The sequence below is a fragment of the Patiria miniata genome, unplaced genomic scaffold, assembly GCF_015706575.1.
Source record: "Patiria miniata isolate m_02_andy unplaced genomic scaffold, ASM1570657v1 HiC_scaffold_26, whole genome shotgun sequence".
Taxonomy (NCBI): Eukaryota; Metazoa; Echinodermata; class Asteroidea; order Valvatida; family Asterinidae; genus Patiria; species Patiria miniata.
In genome coordinates, this window is record NW_024037065.1 from 5,308,060 (window position 1) to 5,313,186 (window position 5,127).

Sequence of the window (5,127 nt, forward strand, 5' to 3'; positions counted from 1 at the left end):
TAAATGGAAGATCAACAAGCAGCGATCACAGCTCAACCAGCAGAAACAGAGACGCCCCAACCGATAAAAACAACGTCATCACCGACGGTAACGAGAGTGACCAAGACTAAAAATCCTAAACGAATACAGCAGGGTAAAGCTTTAGCCGAGCACAATAGACAGATGAAATTAAAATTAGCAAAAATGGACGTAACATCGGACGAAGCTACGAGCTCACCAGACTACAACTCTTGGGCGATGTGGGGTGCAATAGCGTCCATAATAGGAGTGGGGCTGCTGGTACTAAAAAGTAAGGCAACTGCGCCGGTAGTACAGCCAGTGCCGGTAGTCACACAACCCACTACACCCAGCGCCCCCAAAACGCTAGACATGGAATAAACCAGCAATTTAAAAATTGTTATATTAAAAACGATGAGTAACTTTGACACCAACGGAATAGCTAATACGATTTATCACGGAGCCGTCATATCGGGTCTTTCGATGGGATACGCCATGGTAGGAAATAAACTACTCAAAATGAAAGCGCCGGATTTAAGCAAACTAAGCGTAGAAGATGCGGGTAAATTGACGGGTATTATAAGTGGAGCTCTGGCCACGCAAAATTGGTTGGTGACCCAGGGTATACTACCGGGCAGTATAATGAAAACGGTATAATTTAAATAGGTTTATTAAATAAATGGATGAGGGGGGATTTTATGATCCAGACTACGAAAGAACAGATGATTACGACGATGATGATGATGTAGCAGAGACCAATGTAGATGACGACTTTGATACTACTACACCACCGGTAGACACAGAAAGCGTCCTCGGCACGGGTACAATAAGCAGTTTATCTATAGAACTAATAAAAGAAGATGTTGATTCATTTTACAAAAAAAATAATATAGACCCCGCGTTTATCGACCCCAACGATTTTGAAATTGGTAAAGACAGAAATCTATACGTTAAAACATATAAAGGTCGAGAACCATTATCTTATAGACGAGGTGGTCAAAAAATATATTACAAATTAAGTACCTTACAAAGTAAATATGGTACCGCATTTATTCGCGACACCCTCAAAATCGCTGACTATAAACCAACACTACTTGCCAAACTAAAAGATAAACTCGAAAAAGTACAACCCGAGAGTATCCCCTTGACAGAACTACCCAGAGCCACCGATGAGGTAACCGAGATTATAGACGATTTACAACGCGACACCGGCGCTCAAACAGAAGGATTAAATTACAGAGAACTCCAGGGTTTAGACAAAAGTCTTCAGACGTTGAGAGGTAACCTCGAACTTAATTTAGCGCGTCTCGCAGAACTAGACCAAGAGATATTTGATGCCGAACATGAATTAGGTGATCATAGGATCAGCGAAGAAGAACGACGAGAGTTAAACGATAAATTGAGCGACTTAGACGCTGAAAGATCCGCCAGATTAGAAGCTGCAAAAACCAACGAACGAGGGCTCAAAAGTCAGATCGCTAGAATCAAAGAAACGATTAATAAAATTTTAGGCGACGACACGACTCTGGCGGAAAAGATTAGAACTCTGTTTAGAGAACAAGGTGTGACCGTAGTGAGTATTTTAGCCGCTTTGAGTTTAGCCATCAGCACGATAGTGAGTAGCATCGTCGCTAGCGTGAGAGGTGTGGGTGCCCCAACCGCGCCATCGCCAACACCAACACCAACACCAAAAGGCGGTATCAAAGAGTGGATTTCAAAACAACTCGCTAATTTTGCATCTGCTCTTCAAAAACTCGGAGTGAGCGCGTTGGGTGCTCTGCCGGGTTTCATAGGCAGCGTACTAAGTTGGATATTTAACGCGCTGAGTAAGTCCGTATCGTGGTTGGCCGAACACGTGTGGGCTTTGTTTTTGGGTGTGGGAGCCTTGGTGTTTGCGTACCTGCAAAAACGATGGTAGTAATAGTTGTAATCAAGTTTAAACAAAAAAAATAAGCCTTACCAGCACAAAGTTGGTAAGGCTTATTTTTTTTGGTGAGATTAGAGTGTGACTTATCGCGTTGCCTCGTAAGCTAAAATACCCATGCCAACGATAGCTAATATTCCTACCGTCAACGATAATTTTTCGTCTTGGTGAGTTTGTAGTTTCGTGGGTTCTTGGGTTAAAACTGTAGGTGTTGGTGTTGGTGATGGTGATGGTGTTGGTGTTGGTGTTGGTGTTGGTGTTGGTGATACAACATCGGTCGTAGGCTCTGGGGGTGTTGGTGGCGCGACGTCATCGGTGTCATCAAAAGAGTCGTCCGGTTGAGGTTGTGAGTTTAAATCTGGCACCAAACCAGTTTTCATAATCTGGGTAGCGATTTGAAGATTGTTGTTATAGCCGTCGTGCGTTCCAACCCTCAAGTTCATATCCGATGGAATTAAATACAACCCCGGTTTCACGACAAAATTTAAAGGCGTTCTGGCATACTGCAAAGAGTCTTGAAATTGATTGATACTCGTTTCCATGTCGTCTACTGCATTGATGATATCTTCAACGATGACGTTAAATTGTCTCTGAGCGTCTAATCCGGTGCCTGGTGATAATACGCTCGTTTTTGTTTGAGCCTGCGCACCGAGTAAAGCGTACACGTAAGATCTGATCGATTCGTTGATCTTTATGATTCCTGCGGGGGTAAACGAACTCTTGGCGGGTATAAAATCTAACCAAGCCTTTTGTACCGATTCATTTTGTTCGATAAAGGCTACGGTATAATCGCTGTAACGCCCCGAACCCTTGGGTGGATCGTCCAGACCAAACCCCATTTTAGTTCCACTCATCATATCTTTACGATACTCACTATACTCGAGATTAAGGTCGGTTGTATCATAATCGTTTCCGGGTACGGGTACGTAAGACGTGTCCCAGTAATAAGCTATACCTAAACCGTTAGAGTTTGTGTCTCTCGTCTGTTTAAAAGATTTATTTTGATCGATGCCAAACAACAAAGAGGTGTCGGTAAATGCTCTGAGATTATAACTGTTGTCTAGAGCTTTAAATGCGTCATCTCCCGGTAAAGGAGCGGCAAAGTCGTACAGGATCTTTCTAACCGTAAAATATAAATGAAAGTTAAAGATGGCCCAAACGTAACGGTTGCTCGCGTTTAAAAGATCGAATCCAACACCGCAGCCCGTAGTAGCGCAGTAGATCGCAAAATTTAACTGATTTTGATAAAACGACATGGGGTGTGATTTCCAACGATCTACATCCTCATCCGTTGTGATGCGAGGCAATTTATAGTCTGAGGTTAAGTCGGGGAACAAGGTTAAAAACCCGTTGGTATTATTAACTATAACTTCCAGTTCACTGGGTTTAGTGCTGTTTAAAAACTTTGCTTGGGGTGCAGCTTGATGCTTTAGCTCGGTTGCCTTGGCTACATTTTGATTTACTTGTTTCGTTACCTGATCGGCTATCGATTGTATCTGCTTTTTTAACGACTTAAAATCACTCATTATTTTAGTTTCAGTTTTAATATAAAAAGACTTTAAAATAAATGCATTCGTTTCACTTGTTTCAAAATGAGCAGACGTTTAAATTAGAAGACGTCGTAGATAATTTAAACGGTCAAAAATCTGTACGCGTAAAAAGGCTAATGTTTAACCCCGGATATTTTAATATTTCCAGCGCCACGGAGATTGATTGGTTTACGCAAATAGATGGGAGACCCGCGTTTACCACAGATAAACCTCCCCCCATACCCGCGGAGTTTCTTTCAGATGTACACATAAGAACGCCAGATAGAGATTTTATAGAGCGATTGTTACCCGATATACCATACCACTTTTTAATTAACGATGAAAATGTTTTACAAAAAACTATAAACGATCTTATAAAAGCGTACGAAGACGATAGACTAGAATCCGTTTTAGAATCAAACAAAAGAAAAAGAGCTATTATAGCTGAACGGCGAGGGTTGATTTTAGCCGCCATGTCTTCAGAAATACCAAAAACTGAATTAGAACTTAATACGCTTCAATCTTTAGTAAGAATATTATATGTTAGAGAAAGGAAAATCTTTGAAGGTGAGGAATTGGCTTCAAAGTTTATTGAAGGAGAAATGGGTGCGAGCGAGTTGAGCGAGTTGAGAGATAGTAGAGAAGCAGGGGTAATTATAAGGGGAAGTCTTATCGTGACGGGTGATGATTTAGATTTTATTCCTCCGAGTCATTTAGCGCCGTTACCACTCGGAGTCACCGGTTCGGTCATAATAGCACCGGGGTGGTACGACGTCGATTGGTTCGATTTCATTTTAAATTCTATACCCGGGGTAAGTTTTCGAATATTTAGAGAATCTAAAAAGGTGACATTGGTGATAACCGACGTAAATCTCAAATTGCGCTTGAACAGAGAAGTATCTCGATTACTCAATTTACCCAAAGGAAGACTGGTACCCAAAGTGGTGTATACGGGGTCTTACGACGTTAATCCGTTTAAATTTTTGTTTATTCGCTGCCCGCAATTAAGTACGAGTGAAAACTTTTTTAATGGTCGTCCTTCTGACATCTTAAAAATCGTACCCGTGGCTACGCGCAAACCCGATATTGATAGAGCCGAGGGATTCAAAAATCTTAAAAACGGTATAATCGACAAACTGACATTTTCTATCAGCGGTGAAAAAGGACAGGTATTCAACAACAAGGGTGAGGGTATCATTATCGAGTTGGAGATCTTTTAATTTTAAAATCTTTTTATATTAAAAACATGAGTGTAGATGGTAAGGCGCTATACCCCGATATTTCTGGAGATGTACTCCGATTAAATAGTAACGAAGAAACAAAAGTGTACAGACTTAAAAAGATTGAAGAGATTCGATCTTTAATCTTAAAAGAGAGAGACCACCGAGAGCACACTTATAAAAAAATAAAGAGAGTGATCGACACTATTAATTACTTAGAAATAGGATTAGAAGGATTGGGGGCTATAGCGGGGGCTGTCGGTATTCCCGCTCTATTGGGTGTTATATCAACCCCCGTTGGATTGGTGCTAGAAGGAACGTTTATAGGCGCTTTTGGTGTAGATATTCTGCTTAGAATCGCGTCTAGGCGATTATCCGCCAAGCTAAAAAAGCACGACCAGATTAAAATATTAGCAGACTCCAAACTTAACACGATTGAAGAATACGTGTCTCAAGC